The sequence below is a fragment of the Podarcis bocagei genome, assembly GCF_964188305.1.
Source record: "Podarcis bocagei genome assembly, chromosome: 4".
Lineage (NCBI taxonomy): Eukaryota > Metazoa > Chordata > Lepidosauria > Squamata > Lacertidae > Podarcis > Podarcis bocagei.
Window position 1 is genome coordinate 40,452,038 of NC_138128.1, and position 23,120 is coordinate 40,475,157.

The 23,120-nt window shown below is 42.4% G+C and overlaps 1 long non-coding RNA gene across 3 annotated transcripts; it reads right to left on the reverse strand.

Annotated features, from left to right (window-relative positions):
* Window positions 1-869: 869 nt before the first annotated feature.
* Window positions 870-7,479, reverse strand: LOC308586005. Of its 3 annotated transcripts, none has more exons than XR_014007712.1 (3): window positions 7,183-7,479; window positions 2,241-2,540; window positions 870-1,617 (listed from the first exon to the last, which is right to left on the reverse strand). It is a non-coding gene; the product is annotated as an uncharacterized lncRNA (long non-coding RNA). The 3 variants fall into 3 exon arrangements; XR_014007713.1 differs by lacking the exon at window positions 7,183-7,479 and having other exon boundaries at window positions 870-995; window positions 1,504-1,617; window positions 2,241-4,677; XR_014007714.1 differs by lacking the exon at window positions 7,183-7,479 and having other exon boundaries at window positions 2,241-4,677.
* Window positions 7,480-23,120: the final 15,641 nt, after the last annotated feature.

The following is a 23,120-nucleotide window of genomic DNA, read 5'->3' on the forward strand; positions in this document are numbered from 1 at the left end:
GACTCAGCGCCATCTTTCCCCGTGCCTTGTGTTATAAACGACGTCAGGCAGGAGGAAGTTCAAGCCGCGCCTGCAAAGGGGGAATCACCCTAAGTGCGCTCCTGACTCTCACAGCTGCTACGTTCTGAATCTGGCCCCTGTTCCTGCTGCCCTCCAGGGTGATGGGGTAAAGGCCCCAGGTTCAAAACTCACCAGCTACAAAGGAAGACTTGGCAGCTCAAGTTTGCGTGAGCTCCCATTAATTTTGCAGCCATGCTTTTAAAATTCAAGTTGGGGCTGCAAAAGAAGAGCGTTGCTTTGCAGCCACGGCTTGAACTCAAGGACTGTGGGCTCAGAACAGCTACACAGAGTGGGCCTGATCCACACCTGTGACCGCAAGCAACTAATTGGGGGTGTGCACACTAATCTGCTTCAAATGAGAGCTTTCTGTCCAGCATAAATTGCTGGCACATGGGGCCCTGGGCTGGATTGGGGACCACTATGGGGACCGAGGGTTAAATTCCCTCTCTCCTGCCTCCCCTCATCCAAACAGACCATGGTGTACATCAGATTGGGTCCCTATACACTTGCTGTTTAGCAATGGGAAAACAAGCATATCCTTTTCCGCAGGGGTCCTAATTTGGCCCACGAGGCCATTTTCTCTAAACCACGTCCACCTGCCCCACACTTGTTGTCCTATGTGATGTAGGCAAAGACATGGCTGCAAACGGTTGGAAGCTTGAAGTACATTTCCTGTTGCTGCTTGGCTTTCTGACATCTCCAATCAGCTTATCGCTGCTGACAGCCAGCCACTTTGAGCCTGTGTCCGTTTGCAGGTGCTGTTTAATGAAGTTAAATAATCAATACTGAAATTAAAATTCAATAATATGTCCATATGGGAGATTTTATTAATTGTGTTCATTCGGCACACCCAGTGAGCATCGTTCACGCAGTACTTTTACAGTCTCCACATGGTGAGCACATGGGATCACAGCCTGTAGCTGTGCCATGTAAGGCTGTAGGATTAGAACACCAAGTGTTATTATTATTTAGTCAATTTATGAGTTGTTTGGCACATAAGAAGTTTCCAAGCAACTAACAACATTGGAAAACAAAAAGCGTGGCATAAAATCAAGAAGGGAGAAAAAGTCTATTGCGTTACATATAAAAGCCTATTTTTAAAAAATACAATAGCCTGTAAAACAAATAGCAGCAATGTTTTTGTGTAAGAAATTGGTGACATATCGTGCTGCCCCTTTCATCCTATGTGATTTCAGTGCTGGAAAAGGCACTGCCCACATAATAGGCTGTCTGGAACCTCATTAGCTGGCTGCTTGTGCATCACCAAAAAGGATGGAAGACATAATCTAAAAGACCAAAAAGTGGGCAGATTTGCATAAGATCTGCATTTGCTAATTCACAGATAGAATTTCAGTAATAATAAAATAAATTTCACTCTTAGTGGGGAAGAATGTGACCAGGTGGCATTCTGCTGTTCAATCTGTTATCCAAATGTTCACTTACAGTGGGCAACGTCAAGAGTCCTCCTCTCCCACCTTACATTTTTTTATCTAGGGCCAGACACCCCTTCAAATAGAGGACTTTCCTCTGATAGCTCATCAAACGGAGGATGGATTTCTGCAAAGCAGAACATATGGCCACCCTAAACTTCATAGCCTTTCAATAAGCCAAATACCTGGCTTACTTCTACTCAGGGGGACAAGGCAAACTCATGTTACATAACCTTTAATAAGCAGAAACAGCAACCCCAATAAAAAACTGATCATAGGGATCAGTTCAGATGCACCGTGGTGTTTTGCACCTGTGACTCAGCCATAGTGTTATACTTGTTACTTGAGCCAGAAAAGCCTTCAGTGCTTTGTGCCAATTACAGCCCCATTATGATTATACATTTTAAAAGCCTGGCGAAGGAGTTGGCCATCAGGCCTGCAGGAATCCTGCCAAATCCTGTACATCCCAAGCAGATGGATCTCATTAAGAGATGCCAAGCTGCTGAACCCAGCTGACCACCTCCTTGCCTGCATTTCTTTCTCCAGCCAGCACAATATGGCCTCAGCAGCAACCCGGAGAAGCAAAGCTGGCTTACAAAGAAAGTGAACCATACACCTTTTCCCTTTCTATCCTTATAAGCTCAGAGGGGGATGAGAGTAAGCGCCATGTTCTTGCTTAGATTGAATTCTCATCCAGTGAGTCAGACAAATTAATGAACAATTGGATTGACATGACCTGCTACAACATACCTCAATACGGTTCAGTCTGTGCTATCATCGGCTCATTTAGCTTCACAAATCATCTGGCTTCATGTGGGCAATTTGGCTGCATTAAAAGCAGACAGGCTTTCTGCTGGAATGAGATGGATTTTGCTAACTGTAAGTCAGTCCTCTCTCTCTCTCTCTCTGAATCACTTGGTTGCCTTTTCGATCTCACAAAATCTGACAAGATTCCAAACAGGGTGACTTGGAGTAAGAAAAACCTTCGTATGAATATCTTTCCTTTCATCCTGTGCACTTAACATTTTCAGATGCTCTTCAATGACTTGCCTGGGAAAGCAACAAAGCAAGTTTTGCTCTTTGAAAATACATTGATTAACGGCTTCCCAAATTCCGCTGGTGATCTCGGTATAAATCTTACAGTACCAACCACTAAAGCACCAAAATGCAGAAAATCAGACCCATCTGTCTTCTTTTTGAAACAGAGTTTGTGGGGGAAGTGGGCACACACACACACACACACACACACACACACACACTCACTCTTTTACTGCATTTCAAGTCAGTTTTCATCCATCACTATCCTGGTAGTAATCCTTGTCTATATAAGCATCCTTCTTTATGGGGCTGAGTTTTTCTTTATTTTTCTCTAGAATGCTGCTATAGATGTGTAATTGTATCTGTGAACTGGCACCTGTACCCATTCCAATTCAGTTAATGCAAGATTCCTCCTTAATGGAGGGTCATGAAGTAGCCAGATTTACCTTCTTCTCAATTGAATTAGCAAGGTATCTGTAGAGAAACCCTGCATGGGCGCAATGATTTTAAAAATATTCTAAATTGCCAATTAAAAAAAAGAGAGGAAGAGCAAGGCAGTGGTGAGGGAAGGAAAATTATGGGACAGTTTCCAGCTTCTTAATGAAAAATTCAGGGCATGTGATATAGATAACCACTTTGAGGTTCTTTTTTTCACCATCAAGTGGTGTATACATTTTATGAAGTAAAAATATATAAATAAAAACTGACAGATTACAGGGTGCAATACTTAACGTATCACCATGCACAAATAACAATCACTAGTAGGTCATGCAAAAACTGCTTATCTTAATGCATCCTTAAAAAAAATGCAAGATATCTGGAAGATAATATTCCTCCCAGAGGCAATGCCTCAAATAAAAATCCTCTTTGGCTGAAAATAAATTATTTAACCTCACTAATTGCTTAATTGTTAATGTTCCTGAAAAAGTGCATTATAAAGAAGAGATAAGAGTCAAAACTGATTCTCTTTGCTAGGGATTTCATCTTGGCCAATGCCACAGGAAGCAGACACTGTAAATCCCAATATAAGCAAATTAGCAATTTTATGAGCTAACCAGCTGCTCAGCAGAATTTTGTTGCAATGCATCACTGCCTGAGAAAGAACTCTGTGTGGCCTCCTTAATTCCTGTTTTTCAGTGATTTGGAACATGTGCTAGTTGGACTATAACACATCCATTCTACAGTTTGCCCAGTTTTCAAAACTTAATTTTAGATTATAATTAGACTGAGAGTTTTAACCAGAAAAAAACCCCAGAACATTCCTAGCTCAGTTAATAACACAGGATAGGGGAAATAACTATCAGGGCACCAGCAAGTAGACCTCTCTCACCCTCTGTGTTTTAGACTGCATATGATCTGTTCTCAGGAACATCCTCTTGTTATCAAGAGTTATAAAGTGTAATGCATACCTCTGGTTATTATTAGGTATAAGGGGAGGGCCATACCTGGGTGGTCGAGCAATTGCTTCGTATACCAAAGGTCATTGGTTCAATCTCTGGTGTCTCCAGTTGGTGGAGGAAATATCCTTGTCCAAAATCCTGGAAAGGCATGCCCAGTAGTGCCATCAGGCCAGGACTTTGGAGAAGGAGGTCAGGGCCCCACTCGATGGAATGAGTAGGAGGGCCCCCAAACACAGCATGGCCACAGTTTGAAGTAAACCTATAGAGCAGAGAGGGTACTAAGGCCATAAAGTGTAGAGTCTAACAGTACCAACCTGCATCATTGCTGCTGCCAGTCAGTGTGGACAAAACAGAACTAGATGGACTATGAACTTGGTATACAGAAGCTTCATATGTTCATGTAACCACAATGCCTGCTTTTAAAATTCTTTGCTTTTCGACACTTTAATCTTACATATTTTCAAAAGCAAGCCTGAAAATGTTACTCTTGATAGCTCAGTCAGTAGAGCATGAGACTCTTAATCTTAGGGTTGTGGGTTTGAGCTTCAAGTTAGACAAAAGATTCCTGCATTGCAGGGAGTTGAACTATTTGATCCTCATAGTCCCTTCCAACTCTACAAATCTATGATTCCCCTCCCACTAGAGTTGCCAGCCCTCCAGGTTTGGCCCAGAGTCAAAGCATCAACCTGCAGCTCCAGGAATCTTCTGAGGCCAATCCTGGAGATTTGACCAACCTGTCTCACACTAGAAAGTGGTCAGGAACAGGTACAAGGGACTCTTGCCCTGCCATCACTACTCAGCTTGAGCCACAGCTACAAGGGGATCATTGATTGACTCAGCTGCCAGGCCTGGGCAGTAGAGAACCAAACCATGGAAACCAGTCCCAAGTCAATGTTGCAAAATGGAGTTTGACCAGTGCACAGTGGAGTTAGGAGACTAGAAGAAGTGCTGAGACAATCTAAGGAGAGGCAGCATGAAGGAGCTGGGCATTCATCCAGAGTACAGTATGGTGCAGAAAAGCCTTCTGTAAACAGAAACAAAAGAGGGAGAGGTAGTGGTGGTTACTGAAGAACATTACAGTAGCACAGTGAACAAGACGGTGCATTTGTCTGGTTTTAATGATGAATGGTACAAACAAAATGCATTTAGGAGCTGGTTTCACAAGGTCAACACCGCTACCAGCAGAGAACACTGGATGCCACCAAGGGTCTTCAGTTAAATATTGTGGGGGGTGGGGAGAAAGGGGTAAGCTGTAAGGAGCCACAAAGAAAGCCTAAGGAATTAGAAAAACAACAGAAAAGAATTCAACAGATTTCATCATTTTGTACCATTTCTCCCCCAAGAAAATCTGGTTACAATAGCAGAAGTGGGGCAGGCTTACCACAGAACTTCACACCCTTTAAATTATGCAAGCCAAGACTGCAAGCAAAATGCTTCTAAGAATATTGTCCGATTCTGAAATTGCAACAGCAACACAATATTGTGCACAGACAAAAGCAATCAGCACAACAGAAAAACATTTTGGCACCCAAATCACTAGAACCTTTGCGTAAGGACTTGGATGGTGCACAGTTGTTTTTTTAGTTGAATCTGTTGTTTGCAACATGAGACAGAGGAAAGTCTTCCTAGTAAGTCTTTGTTACTTTTCTGTGTCAGACAGAATTAAGCATGGCTAACTTGGTTTTTTGCAATGACTTGACAAGTCAGTCAACTGTGATACATATCGCCATCATTCCACAGGAGAATGGTCTCTGTATTAAGTGTGTCTTCTTATGGAGCTGACAGTGCCTCTGTAAATTTGGAAAAGCACAGATCAGTGTATCAGAAATTAAAGCAGCTTAATGACTACCTGATAGAAATTAGATGCAAACATCATATAATCCATACTTGCCTCAAACATTGGATGAGTGCTTTGAGTTTTGCTGCAGAAACCCCAGGTACAGTCATACCTCGTGTTGCGTCCGCTTCATGTTGCGTCTTTTCGCATTACGTCCAACGGCAACCCGGAAGTACTGGAATGGGTTACTTCCAGGTTTCGCTGCTCGCACATGCGCAGAAGCTCTAAATCACGCTTTGCGCATGCGCAGAAGCACCAAATTGCACTGTGTGCCTGTGCAGATGCAGCGCTTCGAGTTGTGGGCATTTCACGTTATGGACAAGTCTCCAGAACGGATCCCGTCTGTAACACGAGGTACCACTGTATAAAGTGAGGTTTTTTTCCCTTGTCCAAGAAAGTAGAATCTCTTATGTCCTTTTCTGAGTTTGTAGAAATGAAATAGAAAGATGTCCTTCGGCATGTACCAACAAAGTGCTTGTCGCTTCTACCTGCTATTGAACACATATTACAATGCTGGCCAGTACTGAGGTCATACTTCTTTTCAGAGAAAGAAGAATGTGCGGAGATTGTGTGGGCAGTATTCAGTGAGAAAGAACACAAATTTCCTACTTAGTTATGTTTGCTTCCTGCATAACCTGATGGGAATCTTTCAGATTGCTGTGAAGAAACAGGAATGTAACAATGTCAGCTGTACAAATTCTATGGAAGATCAGCCCAAGTCATTTTTAGCAATGCTGAGAACAGAAATTTCAGAAAGGAAACAAATAATACTGTTACACACCACCCACCCCAATCTCCAAGCCATGCAAGATTCCAGGGTTCTAGGACTAGATGCTTACCCAGGATTCATGTTTCCTTTTGGAAACAGTGGAGACTGTGGTGTCTTTATGTTATATGGTTTGTTCACACATCTATACAACCTGAGCCAAATGATGGAGGGGCTTACAGCATTCCAAAAGGGTCTTGCTTCCTTCATAGGTACAACTTGGGATTCAAAACAGATACCAGCCATGGCTCTTACTCTCGGTCCACTTTGCAGCCTTTAACAGACTGAAGCCATTTTCCTCCAGCCTACATCATCCCCAACTGCAATCCTAAACTCTCAATTCTGCTTTGTCTCAGCTAACTATCTCAGAGCTCAGGTAAGGGATCTACCCATTTGCCAACTGCCACAGAGTCTGCTTTGCTGATAGCCCATCTTCCCTGTCTTTGTTCTCTGTTAATGGCCCACCTTTCAGCAATCTCCTGAACTCAGGAAAGTGGTTTGGCCTGCCTTAACACTTTGCTAAATCCAGTGTCTGGCAGCCAATGTTAGCACTGCAAGCATTGATGAAATTCTAATATCTATCAGACCCAGGAATTTAGGGGATACTGGCACCTACAAACTCACAATACATTGACACAGTGCCTTGAATACCTGGAGAAATTGTATGATGTTGAAACAGCACCTTAAAAACAAAATCAAGCGTCAGTGGTCTCACTTCACAACAATGTGAAAAGTCTTGCTACAGAAGCCCACATCGAGATAGACGAGCTGCATGATGACTACTTTGTGTTATAGCAAACAAGGGGGAAAGTTGCCTTGAAGGAACAAAATATAGATCAGAGATGGTGGAGGTGTTCAGATGAATGCCAGTGGGTAGTGGCAACCAAATGATGAAGCTGGTCTCTTCCACACTTTCCATTTCTATAACTAATGCCTACCAACTTGTCAGTTTAATGGCACAACTATGAGCCAAGAACAGAACCAAGCTGTGTGACAGCATTGTGAAGTCATAGTTTGCAACGCAAGCTCCCACTGAAATCTGACCTCTTACCCCGCAAATAAAGCTGTCCATTTATATTCCACCTTTCTTCCATTTGAAAGGGTTCTCTAAAGTGAAGGGCTGTCCAGCTCAGTCTCAGTATTTAAAGATAAAGAACCCTAAGAAGGGAGAGGTGGAGCCTTGAAGTTGCTCATCAACAATTAGTATCTGGACAACAGAATGAGTAGGCATAGGGGGAGGACTTCAATGTAGCACTAAGTTGAAGTCCCTTAGTGACATGCTAGTGGTGCTAGCAAAATGGCATGTGCAAGAGAAGGAGCAGTAAGCCAACATGGTTCTCGAGGTTGGTTGTGGGGCTACCTTTGAAGGTACCCCGGAAACTACAATTAATCCAGAATGCAGCAGCCAGACTGGAGCGGCCGCTGAGACCATATAACACCAATCCTGAAAGACCTACATTGACTCCCAGTATGTTTCTGAGCACAATTCAAAGTGTTGGTGCTGACTTTTAAAGCCCTAAACGGCCTCGTCCCAGTATACCTGAAGGAGTGTTTCCACCCCCATTGTTCAGCCCGGACACTGAGGTCCAGCTCCAAGGGCCTTCTGGTGGTTCCCTCACTGCGAGAAGTGAGGTTACAGGGAACTAGGCAGAGGGCCTTCTCGGTAGTGGCGCCTGCCCTGTGGAATGCCCTCCGATCAGATGTCATGGAAATAAACAACTGTCAGACTTTTAGAAGACAACTGAAGGCAGCCCTGTTTAAGGAAGTTTTTAATGTTTGATGTTTTATCGTTTTTTTAATATTCTGTTGGGAGCTGCCCAGAGTAGTTGGGGAAATCCAGTCAGATGGGTGGGGTATAAATAAATTATTATTATTATTATTATTATTATTATTATTATTATTATTATTATTATTACAAGAGACGACTCTACACATGGACATCACCAGATGGGCAGCATCGAAATCAGATTGATTATAATCTCTGCAGCCAAAGATGGAGAAGCTCTATACAGTCAGCAAAAACAAGACCTGGAGCTGACTGTGGCTCAGATCATCAGCTTCTTATAGCAAAATTCAAGCTTAAACTGAAGAAAGTAGGAAAAACCACTGGACAGGTAAGATACAATCTAAACCAAATCCCTTATGAATACACAGTGGAAGTGAGGAACAGGTTTAAGGATTTAGATTTGCTGGACAGAGTGCCTGAAGAACTATGGGTGGAGGCTCGCAACATTATACAGGAGGCAGCAACTAAAACCATCCCAATGAAAAAGAAATGCAAGAAAGCAAAGTGGCTGTCCAACGAGGCCTTACAAATAGCGGGGGAGAGAAGGCAAGCAAAATGCGAGGGAGATAATGAAAGATACAAGACAACAGGCATATAAAAGTTATGACGCTGGAAGATGAGCCCCTCAGGTCGGAAGGTGTCCAACATGCTACTGGGGAAGAGCGGAGGACAAGTACAAGTAGATCCAGAGCTGATGAAGCGGCTGGGCCAAAGCCGAAAGGACGCTCAGTTGCGGATATGCATGGAAGCGAAAGGAAAGTCCAATGCTGTAAAGAAAAATATTGCATAGGAACCTGGAATGTAAGAACCATGAACCTGGGTAAGTTGGATGTGGTCAAAAATGAGATGGCGAGAATAAATATTGACATCCTGGGCATCAGTGAGCTAAAATGGACAGGAATGGGCGAATTCAGTTCGGATGACTATCATATCTACTACTGTGGGCAAGAAACCCGTAAAAGAAATGGAGTGGCCCTCATAGTCAACAAAAGAGTGGCGAAAGCTGTACTGGGATGCAGTCTCAAAAATGATAGAATGATCTCGATACGAATCCAAGGCAGACCTTTTAACATCACAGTAATCCAAGTTTATGCACCAACTACTGGTGCTGAAGAAACTGAAATTGACCAATTCTATGAAGAATTACAAGACCTTATAGAAGTGACACCAAAGAAGGATGTTCTGCTCATTATAGGGGATTGGAATGCTAAAGTAGGGAATCAAGAGATAAAAGGAACAACTGGCAAGTTTGGCCTTGGAGTTCAAAATGAAGCAGGGCAAAGGCTAATAGAGTTCTGCCAAGAGAACAAGCTGGTCATCACAAACACGCTTTTCCAACAACACAAGAGACGACTCTACACATGGACATCCCCAGATGGGCAACATCGAAATCAGATTGATTATATTCTCTGCAGCCAAAGATGGAGAAGCTCTATACAGTCAGCAAAAACAAGACCTGGGGCTGACTGTGGCTCAGATCATCAGCTTCTTATAGCAAAATTCAAGCTTAAACTGAAGAAAGTAGGAAAAACCACTGGACAGGTAAGATACAATCTAAACCAAATCCCTTATGAATACACAGTGGAAGTGAGGAACAGGTTTAAGGATTTAGATTTGCTGGACAGAGTGCCTGAAGAACTATGGGTGGAGGCTCGCAACATTATACAGGAGGCAGCAACTAAAACCATCCCAATGAAAAAGAAATGCAAGAAAGCAAAGTGGCTGTCCAACGAGGCCTTACAAATAGCGGGGGAGAGAAGGCAAGCAAAATGCGAGGGAGATAATGAAAGATACAAGAAATTGAATGCAGATTTCCAAAGAATAGCAAGGAGAGACAAGAAGGCCTTCTTAAACGAGCAATGCAAAGAAATAGAGGAAAGCAACAGAATGGGAAGAACCAGAGATCTGTTCAAGAAAATCGGAAATATGAAAGGAACATTTCGTACAAAGATTACCATAATAAAGGACAAAAGTGGTAAAGACCTAACTGAAGCAGAAGACATCAAGAAGAGGTGGCAAGAATACACAGAGGAATTATACCAGAAAGATATGGATGTCTCGTACACCCCAGGTAGTGTGGTTGCTGACCTTGAGCCAGACATCCTGGAGAGTGAAGTCAAATGGGCCTTAGAAAGCACTGCAAATAACAAGGCCAGTGGAAGTGATGGTATTCCAGCTGAACTGTTTAAAATTTTAAAAGATGATGCTGTTAAGGTGCTACACTCAATATGCCAGCAAGTTTGGAAAACTCAGCAGTGGCCAGAGGATTGGAGAAGATCAGTCTACATCCCAATCCCAAAGAAAGGCAGTGCCAAAGAATGCTCCAACTACCGCACAATTGCACTCATTTCACACACTAGCAAGGTTATGCTTAAAATTCTACAAGGAAGGCTCAAGCAGTATGTGGACCGAGAACTCCCAGAAGTGCAAGCTGGATTTAGAAGAGGCAGAGGAACCAGAGACCAAATTGCAAACATGCGCTGGATTATGGAGAAAGCTAGAGAGTTCCAGAAAGACATCTACTTCTGCTTCATTGACTATGCAAAAGCCTTTGACTGTGTTGACCACAGCAAACTATGGCAAGTTCTTAAAGAAATGGGAGTGCCTGATCACCTCATCTGTCTCCTGAGAAATCTCTATGTGGGACAAGAAGCTACAGTTAGAACTGGATATGGAACAACTGATTGGTTCCAAATTGGGAAAGGAGTACGGCAAGGCTGTATATTGTCTCCCTGCTTATTTAACTTATATGCAGAACTCATCATGCGAAAGGCTGGGCTGGATGAATCCCAAGCTGGAATTAAGATTGACGGAAGAAATATTAACAACCTCAGATATGCAGATGACACAACCTTGATGGCAGAAAGTGAAGAGGAATTAAAGAACCTTTTAATGAGGGTGAAAGAGGAGAGCGCAAAATATGGTCTGAAGCTCAACATCAAAAAAACGAAGATCATGGCCACTGGGCCCATCACCTCCTGGCAAATAGAAGGGGAAGAAATGGAGGTAGTGAGAGATTTTACTTTCTTGGGCTCCATGATCAGTGCAGATGGTGACAGCAGTCACGAAATTAAAAGACGCCTGCTCCTTGGGAGAAAGGCGATGGCAAACCTAGACAACATCTTAAAAAGCAGAGACATCACCTTGCCAACAAAGGTCCGTATAGTAAAAGCCATGGTTTTCCCAGTAGTGATGTATGGAAGTGAGAGCTGGACCATAAAGAAGGCTGATCGCCGAAGAATTGATGCTTTTGAATTATGGTGCTGGAGGAGACTCTTGAGAGTCCCATGGACTGCAAGAAGATCAAACCTCTCCATTCTGAAGGAAATCAGCCCTGAGCGCTCACTGGAAGGACAGATCGTGAAGCTGAGGCTCCAATACTTTGGCCACCTCATGAGAAGAGAAGACTCCCTGGAAAAGACCCTGATGTTGGGAAAGATGGAGGGCACAAGGAGAAGGGGACGACAGAGAATGAGATGGTTGGATGGTGTTCTTGAAGCTACCAGCATGAGTTTGATCAAACTGCGGGAGGCAGTGGAGGACAGAAGTGCCTGGCATGCTCTGGTCCATGGGGTCACGAAGAGTCGGACACGACTAAACGACTAAACAACAACAACAAAATTATTATTATTATTATTATTATTATTATTATTATTATTATTATTATTATTATTATTATTATTATTATTCAGCAGATTGCTGTAGGCCCAATACTTCCAGTTGTACAACAAGCTTCCGCTACTGCAACTGTTGCTCTGAGTTTCATATTGTGCAACCATTATTCTCGCTCTTATGCTAGGGCCCTTGCGTTAGCGGTCAGAGAATGTTAAATCCAGTCCAAAGTCACCTGTTCACAGTGTGCGCCACTATGGTGAGATGTATTTTGATTTAAATGATAGCAGTTGTTTCTAAATTGGCATATATCAAGTAGCATTTTAATGCAAATCTGTGGCCACTGTCTTTTTAATACCATTACTGTATCTAGGTGTTGAGGACCCTTTAGCAAGCCCTAAGCTGGATTGAGTCCACAAAGAATATCTTATGCATATTTGTAAGCCTTTTAAAAAAAGCTGCATTTAAATAATTGTTTTAACAGAATCCAGTTTTTGCATTGTTTCCTCTCTCTATATATAATTTTGTCTCTTTTAAAATTTGATTTGGTGTTTGTCAGCAAAGAAACAAAACAAAACATCCTGTACTCACACATATTCCCTATCTTCAGCTGTCCTGGCCCCAGCAGCAAGCACAGTGGTGTAACTATGCTACTGCAGTCAGTAAGGAAAAACCTTTAATATATATAATATATATCTCAATCTCCAAAGTGCCTCTGTGAAAGCTATAGAGCTACAGGGATAATAACAGCAATGTATTCTGCTGATGGGAGTGAGCAAGAGAAAGCAAAAGTGAGCGGTTTAACGTGAAGAAGTGGGGCAATCAGAATAAGGAACTATAAAACCACAAAGGAGTATATCCATAGATTTACAAAGCAGCCTAATGCCCTTTCAAAACACATTTTCTGCACTTATTTTCCCAACTGAATCATGGGGATAGGCAAGCCAGGCTAGTTTGCTCTCACTTTAAAGCAATAAAATAAAGGCAAGGGAAGACGTTTTCTCCTGTTCTGGTGACTGAATAGAAATTGTTGTTGTTTAGTCGTTTAGTCGTGTCCAACTCTTCGTGACCCCATGGACCAGAGCACGCCAGGCACTTCTGTCTTCCACTGTCTCCCGCAGCTTGGTCAAACTCATGTTCATAGCTTCGAGAACACTGTCCAACCATCTCGTCCTCTGTTGCCCCCTTCTCCTTGTGCCCTCAATCTTTCCCAACATCAGGGTCTTTTCCAGGGAGTCTTCTCTTCTCATGAGGTGGCCAAAGTATTGGAGCCTCAGCTTCACGATCTGTCCTTCCAGTGAGCACTCAGGGCTAATTTCCTTAAGAATGGATGTGTTTGATCTTCTTGCAGTCCAAGAAGAATAGAAATAAAAGCCCTCAAATATTAAACACAGTTGCTGCATGGGCTGGGGCACCAATTAAGGAGACATGGGGATGACCAGTGACCATACTTCCTCCACCTCTGTTTCAGGCAACATAGGATGTTTGCTCAAGCACACCTATATTTCTGGCTAGCTTATTGGTTCTACATATTGGGAACCTAGACATGATAGGCCATGTGTATAACTGACAGTGAAGGGGTCGACCTATTTGAAGGGCTTTCAAAGGTCACTCATATCTGAAGATGTCCTCTAGTCCAAGTCTGGTTTAAAGGTAGTGTTGAATAGTGGGTAGACATGGCAGACGACACAGCGATTTCTCCAAAGCAGCTCTTTATTTTGTAAGCTGGAACAGAACTGAACAGCAAACAGCTCAGCCGGCCTGCTTTTATAGGCAGCCGGCTGTCAACATTGTAGCAACAACAACCCAGGGTTTCCCGCCTACAATAACTGATGTGGACCTGAGGGAAAACTATCTACAGTATCCCCCTGCTGGCCCAGGGTGAGAACTTCAGTACATAACAGGTAGCCTCACCCATAAAAAGGGGAGAGTAGGGTAGGGACCTTGTACCTGCCCACCAGCAGACTGAAGAGCAGAATATATGAAGACAGCAGCCCCCACAAATGTGTATCTAAATGCAAAAATTAGCATATGCAATTTTTATGCTAAATTGTGTCTTATTTTTTCCCCTTGGGGGGCACATGATACATTTCCTTTCCCCCCCCTACTGATGCTTAAGTGCCTCCCCCATTCTCACCCCCTCCTGAGGTTCCCTGCAGTGCTATGTATTACTCAGTAATCTTTATGACCAGGCAAAAACCTGAAACTGTGTCACTCTAGTTGTACATGCAGCACTCTCACCAGTACACCATACAGGAGATCACTGTAGAGCATGCTGCACTTGATCCTCCACACCCACTTGCAGAAACTATGCAGATATTGTGAGCAGGCCACTTTAAAGATCAAGGCCACGTCCGCACTATAGGGAAATCCGAGAAATTTATTCTGTGAGGGGAATGGAGGTCTCGTAACACCTCTCAACACCCTTAACAAACTACAGTTCCCAGGATTCTTTGGGTGAAGCCATGACTGTTTAAAGTCGCATGATACTGCTTTAAATGTACTGTATAGTGCATAGGGTTCAACTTGCATTTGCCATTTTAAAGACGTTTATTTGTTTTTCGTTAACAGGAACATTAATAAAGTAACAAGTAGAAGTTCCTACACAGTGAACAAAGTGGGGATTACCTCTGAGTAGAACTGCACTGGTTCATGAGAGTTGCTATAACGTTTGCTGGATCATAGCATAATACTTTAGTTTCTTCAACATAATTAACGATCTGTTTTATAATCCCACCACCCCTCCTGCTCTTTTGTATAATTGGTTAGGTAGATCTTACTCAACAAGGGCTCATCCACACTTCCCTTTTGCCCTACACTTTCTAGGCACAGATCCCTGCTTTCCCCAGGAAAACTCGCTCTAGTACTGAGTCGGAACCAACAGCAATTCGTGTTTTCCAGGATTCATTGGTAAAGGGTGGGTTTTCACAGGAAAAGCACCAGGGCAAAAAACCCCAAGTGCTTTAACCTATCTTTGTAGATGTTTCTTTATGAATCCATCATATTTATTGTTCTCATTGAGCCTCCCCCAATTTAGGAATACTGAACGTAACTCTGAGATGCGACCAATACTGAGGTCAGTGCAACTAAGAAATTTTTCATATGCTTTTGTGAATATTTTTTGGAATGCAATCCACTACTTTTTGTCTTTTTTTGGCAAAAGAATCATATTGACTGTGTTTCCTTTGGGATCTATGACACTACTCTGACCTTTTTCTCTAATAGTGCTATCTAACTTGTAATCTTCGGCTGGTTTCTGTCCATTTGACATTACAGTTTACACTTGTCCTTAGTTATTGGATTTCACATCTTTGCTTTCAAATCAGTTCTTCAGTTTACAAAATTCGTCCAGAGCAGTATCTCATGTTCCATCTTGCTATGCAATCTGCCCATCTGTCAATAATTTTGCCGCCTCTACCCAAATCGGGGGGGGGGGATAATAAACAGTATGGCAGCCAGAACAGATCTACAAATTGAACTGATAGAAGCACTGGATAGCTGTCACCTTTATGCCCTTATGTAAGGAGCTTGCAGGCCCGAGTGGGAAGAGAATGCTGACCTAGAGGAAAGGATTCTTACATTTTCCTCCTTGAGTCGCTCACCGTGTTTACTCAACTTGTTTGTGAAAATGTTATTTGTTTCAATTTCAAGCTTGTGCCAACCTGAATACTAGGGGTGAGATTAAAATAAAAGAACATTGCCCGTTAATAACAATAACAAAAACTTCCTCTCCCACCGGGTGCTATTTTTCTAGAAAAAGAGGTGCTGGAAGTCACCATGAATGCCTCCCTTGTTCTCTTATAATGGCAGTGGCACCCACCTGAGAGGTGGCAGGACGGAGTTCTGGCTGGAGAAAGCCCTGCAGTCCCATCTTGTGAGGGGGCAATCAAAATTAGGATCATGGCACATGGGGAAGAGGGTTTGGCACACATGCCATAGTCACAACAAAAATTGCCTCCATGAAGCTATTTGACACAGGATGGAAACTACTGTTAATGCTATACTTCCATCATATGATGAGCACATCCAGGAGATCAAGAAGCAGCAGGACTACACTGCTCTGTGTCCACACATTAGATGTACGTGTCTGCATGGGTGGACACCATGCTCTTTGTTGTACTCACCTTTCCAGAACCACATTGTGGAGTGATATGATGAACCAATATGCGCTCCAATTGTACTGTTTATGGGATAAGAGCCCTTTTGGACTTTGTATGAGTTAGCCACACACAACCTTAGTTCCCAACCTGTACAAGGGAATTAACAGGAAGTCACGAACTGGTTCTGTTCAAAGAATTCCTGCTCCAGGGGCACAGCTGAGACTCAGACAAGTCATTTTCCCACAAGGGAACAGACAAGTTGGGGGCAAGTAGGAAGAGTTGCAAAAGAGAGGGCTTAGGGCAGAACTGAGGTGGTCTCTGAACATGATCACCTTAGGGGGAGGATCAGTCCCTGCTGTGTTGCCCTTAAAATACTGCTGCCTGGAGCAATGGCCTGGGCTGCTTGTCCAGTTGCACTGATCCTACTGAGAAAGGACACAAAACCAGCACATTCTTTCAGTATTAACTACTAATTGTCTTCATATGTGTGTTATATTTCCCATGAATACCCCAAAGGAGGATGACAGAAATCCGAGGGCTGCAAATGCTTGCATTCACAAGTCTAGCGAATCAGAAAAGCTTTCTCAACAGGCCGAAATGTGTCATTGGTATGCAAAATTCTTTCTCGGCAGAGCTTTTGATAAGACCTCAGTGCTAAACTAAACCCACACCCCTGCCTTTCAACTCGAAAGGACCCATTTGGTTTTTCAGGACTTAGGGGTCAGCAGTAACTTTTTCCATGTGCTCTCTCTATTTAATTCATATCCCTTTTGTGGAGCGCAAGATGACAGACATATATATTCAGGAATAGGGGCAAAGCAGTCATCATAGGCTCAGAGACACTCTCTTCATTATTACTTCATATGTTCCCCCAAACTAAAGCTTGATCCATTGATGCAGCTAAGCCTTGGTTTGTCCTGGCTAAACCTGAGCTAAACTTGGGTTTGTCGACATTTGTCCTGTAGCACTGTCCAGTTCAATACCCTTCCTCCTTACACCTGATGGCCCAGTTCTTATTGCACTTTCATTACTGAGCATCTGACAACAATAGAATCCAAAAATATAAAATGGCTGGGGAGAGCACAATCAAAGCTAACAAATCAAACTCTGCTCTGGCACAATGCCCCGGTGTTCAAAGGAGTTGCAGCAGGGAAGAAGCAGGGATAAAGGCTTGCGTGCCAGTTGCTACCTGCCAATCAGAGCCTCTTAGTTATTTTTTGCACATATATAAGTAGCTTTTAGGCACTGAGCTCTAAGCCCAGCTGTACAGTAGGTGTAGCTGAAGTGGCCATTATATCCGCAGCAGGTGTCCTACTCAGGCAATTATTTCGGGAACATTAGTGCTTTCAGATCCTTGCCACCCTGCCTAAAAATCGTGACCAAAGAAATCACAGAGTACCTAGTGGGCACCAGAAACCATGAATAATAAGTAGCCTGGATTTATAAAAGATATAGTTCTTCAAAAAAACATGCTTTTCTTTTCTTATGACAGAACTACAGAATCAATTGCTGGAGGGGATGCAACAGTGTCATAAATATATGCCTTTTCAAAGCACACTCATTCTTTCACACCCCTGACATCTCATGTACAAAATAAATTTTGTGTCGTCAGGATGGGATCTTCCAAAAGGGCTATAAGCTGTATGGGGATGGGGGGTGTCTCCAGCTTCCCCCTAAAACAAGAAGAATTTGTGCTCACATGTATATGGCAATTTATTTATTTAAATACATGGGTTGCTTTTTATATACATTAGAAACCTGTTGATTAGTAAAATGTATTGTACCATGTGGATTATGCACATACCTGTATCATATACCAAGACCATTTTTGAAAACGGGTCAAATGACCAATAAAGTTCCTCGTCTTATTACACCTTTTTGAAATGCAACTCTGTAATTCATTTAAATTTATGATAAAGAAGGAGAACAAAAAACTGCCATCTGGTACAGTGAAGTTGCCTCTCCTTGATATGTAAAGAACCAGCTTTTATTTACTACAGTTGATTCACCTTCTAAATTCTGCCACCAAATATCTGTACTAAGCTGTTTACCAACTACAACCCAGTAGCTGTGATATTTTTGATGTGATACCAAACCAGCAAAAGACTTTTTTATAATAAATCAAAGTAACAAGATATTCTATATTTATTATAAACTATAAATGTAAAATAAGGTAAATACTATACAGTGCTGCCCCGCAAGACGAATGCCTCGCAAGACGGAAAACTCGCTAGACGAAAGAGTTTTCCATTTTGGAGGCAAAACGAATCTCCTATGGGCTTGCTTCGCAAGACGACAATGTCTTGCGAGTTCCTGCTGGTTTTTTTTCCTCCCCCCCCTTTTTCTAAGCCGCTAAGCCGCTTATCAGCTGATCCGATCAGCAGATAAGCCACTAAAAGCCGCTAATAGCGCTAATCCGCTAATCCGTCAATGGGTTTGCTTCGCAAGATGAAAAAACCGCTAGACGAAGAGAATCACAGAACGGATTCTTTTCGTCTTGCGAGGCACCACTGTATTTCAGTTGTTTATGGGGCTTTTTAAGACTTACACTTGCATTAATAAGGTTACTGTATATTCAAATTACAGTTACAGATGTTTATGTAAGGCTGGCTGGAAAAGTGTAGTTCCTAACCCTATTTAATTTACGTACCAAGTACCCTTAGCCCCTCTGCCCTGGTTAATCTCACCACCAGGTATTATGGACCACACCTTCTTTCCTTTGAGCCAGGCTTGCAGGCAGTTATCTGGTCAGCTGCAGAAGCTCCTTACTGAATCCCTCTCATGCTGTTATGGCCTTTCTTCCAATCTTTGGCTTCGGCCAGTGATTTAGTTCTACACTACCAGGATTCCCCTATCCTCAGTAGCCTCTTGCCACCTCACCTCAGCTCCAGCCTCAGCTTGTTCTTGAGAGCCAGTCTTCTGTCTTCATTCTTGTCTTCTTCATCATCTCTCTCAGCAGTGGCAGAACAAGCCTATTTATGTTCCAGCCAGCCTATCTTTCAACCAATCAGATTGGTATGGAATTCTCCTACTCGTCAGACCACTTACCCCATGCAATGAGCGACCAAGAATTTCTACCTAGTAAGCCAATTAGAAGTGTAATTTTGCAATCCCCACCTCTCAGTATTTAAAAGAACCCAGATTCCCCTCAGACCAGACATATAACTAAACAATAGCCAACTCTCAGCCACCAAGGTATACTTAGTATTTCAAATTTAACCCGTCATGTTATGTGATCCCACATACCCATACATTGTATCTAAACCAGGCATGTCCAAAGTTCATTTCGGGGGCCTAATCCAGCCTGCTGGTCATTTTAATCCGGGCCCCATGGCAGTATATGTCCTGGGGTAAAATCCTAAAAAAAGCTCAGCAACTTTGGTTGGCCCTCACGCATGTTCACCTCATCAAATCTGGGGCCCCCTTTGGAAAAAGTTTGGGCAGTCCTGAATTCTAAACCCTGTTCTAGTAAGTACCTTTTAAAAGGTGAGTTCTCCACAGTTACCAGTGTAATAGGGTGGGAAAGCAGGTTACGACATAATGCTGTCTAACTACTTGGAACCTAACCTTGAGCTTTGAATTTTCTTTCCTTCTTTTATGTGATTTCACAGCCACCAATCAAACTGTTCATAATTCACCCCCACCCTGCCCCAAGCACGTGACTGCAGGGACGTGGGTTGCTTGTGCACTGTTGTGAACACAAATTTTTAAGAACATTCTGCTTGGCTGAAAAAAAATTATATTCACAGATATCTGGAGGTATTAGACTGAGAGCACTACTGATATCCTCTGAGACGTATTTCAAGATATCTTAGAAGCCAAAGGCAGCTTTGTCAAACTGTTAGTATTCTGGTAGGCTCTGGTCATAGAAGTAATACACAATGAATTGCCAGCCCTCCGTCATTAAGATCAACATTCCTGATGCAGTTTCCCTTCAAGAACACAGGTCATTCTAAAGATTAATGCACTGAAACACTACAATCATAGACTTATGAGGACAGACAATTTTGAAATAAATGGTGGAATAACTCACAAGGAGTAAATGTATTGATGTACCAGGTACAAAGCCTCATATATATATATATATCCTTCAAATACACACACACACACACACACCACTCCGTCCTTCCCGGTTTAAAAACTGGGCTCAGGGTGGCTAACAGCAAATATAAAATTGATTAAAATGCGACTTAAAAACGCATAAAACAGCATAGAATACAACATAAAATGCAGCATCAGTATTAATAAAATTCAAGAATTCAGGGGTCATTGGGGGGGGGGGGCAGTCAGTAGACATCGAATAATCACCAGGGCTAACTGGCCAAGTTGGTCCTACTAGGGCCAGCAAGGAGGTGTTTGAATAAGAATTTAAATGTGGGGTCTAGGAAGGGTTTCTTCACAGAAGAGGAAAGGGAAAAGGGAATAGAGGATCAGGCTACGTAATTCAGACTGAAGCTCCACTGGGGCTTATGCCATCAGCCACAGTGGCAGAAGAAGGATACAGCAGCTGCAATGTATTCTTTGATGAAACCATATTATCCTGTTAAAAAGTGGACAGTGACATCCATCAAATTCAGTTTAGGGATGGAAGAGAAATTCAATTCAGTTCACGTTTAAAGGTGAAGCTATCAAATCTGCACTTTCTGAAACAGTACAGGAACCAAACCAAAATGCAGCCATCCTTCAAAATTCACACTTATCCAGCTTTGCAATGCAGTTCTCCAACCAACCAATGTTTAGGGAAAATACATGCATTAGGGGAAACTGCTTCCAAAAATGTGTACATTAATTGAAACTGCATACAAAAATGTTTTTATAATGAGAAATTTGCACCAAAATGCTGCTGGTTTTTTGTTTTTGTTTTAATTGCAAACTGCTTCAGAAATCCTGAGAACTGAGTTTAAAATTGGGAAAACAAGAAACGGAGGGAACCAAAACTGACAGGTCCATCCCTAGTGACCACTCAAAATAGGCATGTTTTTGAGACAGTGCATTGTGGGATACCAGAGCAAAATCCTTGCAACACATGGAAATTTTCCAGCTATAAATTGTGAATGTCAAATGACTTTATATTTCTGGGGATATATTCAGTGTAGCCTGAATTGAAGACCAGAGTGTTGTTGTCATGGAAGCGGGCTGCTGTATTGGAGTCCTGTCTTTCATAAGATTCAGATCATGAGGTGATTGGTTACCATATGCAGCAGGACAGACATTATGGAAAAGTGAGAGAATCTATACAGATGTCCATTTAACCACACATTCAATCGTACATTTTAGTAGAAAAAAGACGGGGAATTCTGAGGTAGTAGAATGGACTGCAGGGTTGAGGGGTTCCAGTTTTGACTGCTTTTGCAAGTAAAAATCAAATAGAAGAAAGGAAAAAGAAAAGACCCTGCAGAGGGAAAGACTTTTCTTTAAGCATTGCTTTCAGTTCTGGTGTTCCCTTTGCATTAAGTCACTAAAACAGGGCATAATATTTTTTTAAGTTTATAATTTTCCCTCAGTCTGAATAACTCCAGTCCATCCTACCACCTTGTTCTGCTGCATGTATAGACCAAGCCCATCATGTCAGTAGATAATGTTTGGTAAAATTCTGGGCAGGTTGTGAAAAAGAGAAAGCTGACCCTGAGGTAGTTTAGTCTTGTGTGTGGGGTCTGAATCTCAATCAGTCTTGCTTTCTGGGGTTCAGCTGCGACAGCTTTTCTGATTAACTAGCAAGCAACCTGAGGTGTGAAGCATGGAGAAAATCACTTTGGGCTGGAGAGATCTATGCCTTCCAATACTTGAATCAGGGTTAGCATCATCAAGCACCTTCCAAGGTCTGCCTTAGGCTGGGGGGCCACTGGAGCTTCCTGCTCCTTGCTGTTGCTGTACAAGCGAGCAATATGAGGAGCGGTGGGAAGGAGCAGTAACCTCTGCTTATCCTTGTCTCATTTCCCTGGGAGGTAGGGTGGATTAGCAAAGAAATGGGCAGTGGCAACAGCGACAGGGAGGAGGTGTGAGCACATTCAGTGAGCACCAAGACCAACTCGCCTTAATTTCCTCCAACACCTGAAACTCTCATTGGTGCCCTGAGGCCACCATCAACATCTCTGTTACCAGCTTACTAATTACTATATTGCATGTTGTGGAAATATAAGGCTGGACATTAAGAAAATATGGGTAGGCCCAACATCCCCTGAAAAGAGCCATGGTGCATGGTGTACAAATCAGTTTTAAGTTTTAGGGCTTTTTATGGTAAGATAAGGTTAAAATAAATTAAGACAATTTAATGACAGAATATAGTGAAAGATGGAAAGGATTTGCTGAGATAATTAATAACTAGAATACAAAAAAGGGAGGTGCGAGGAGGTCAGTGAAACAAGTTAACGAAAGATAAAGATTTGGGAATACTGGATTTGTTTTTAATTTTTTGTTTGCTTTTGTTTTTGGTTTTGATGTATTGTGTGTTTTGTTCTCTTTTTTCTTTTTATTGACTTGTATTGTTTAATTCCTTTTTTGTTTCTCTTTTTTCTTTTTCTTTTTTTCTCTGTAATTTTAAATTCTCAATAAATATCATTTTAAAATAAAAAATAAAAAATGAAAAGAGCCATGGTGGTGTAGTGCATACCCTCCAGCGTGTCGCTGTGGAAAACCAGGACACGCATTTTCTCTCTCACAGCAGTGGAAAGAAAAGGAAATGACCCCACATATGCCACCCTGAGTTATTGAAATGAAAAGTGATGACGAAAAACAACAACAGGGTTTCTAAAGAACAGAAGGTTTATGCTTCAAACAGGAGAGGACTTTAGTAATATGGCACCCTGAGCGAGGGCAAAATTGGGGGCCATAAATATTTATTTGGTACCCTCCCCCTCTTGCCTTTCCTTCTGCACATGCTGTCAATTGCACTACGTCATAGTTGCAGCAATTCAATTGCCCATCTTGTCTGGGGCCTTTGAATAGGTACCTATATAAATATAGGTGTTGTTGTTGTTGTTGTTGTTATCATGTACCCCCCTCAGCTTGGCACCCTGTGCAGGGGAACCACCTGCACTCCCCTAATTCCAGTGCTGCTTAAAAATAAACGTACCTGCCAGTGTAGGAGTAAT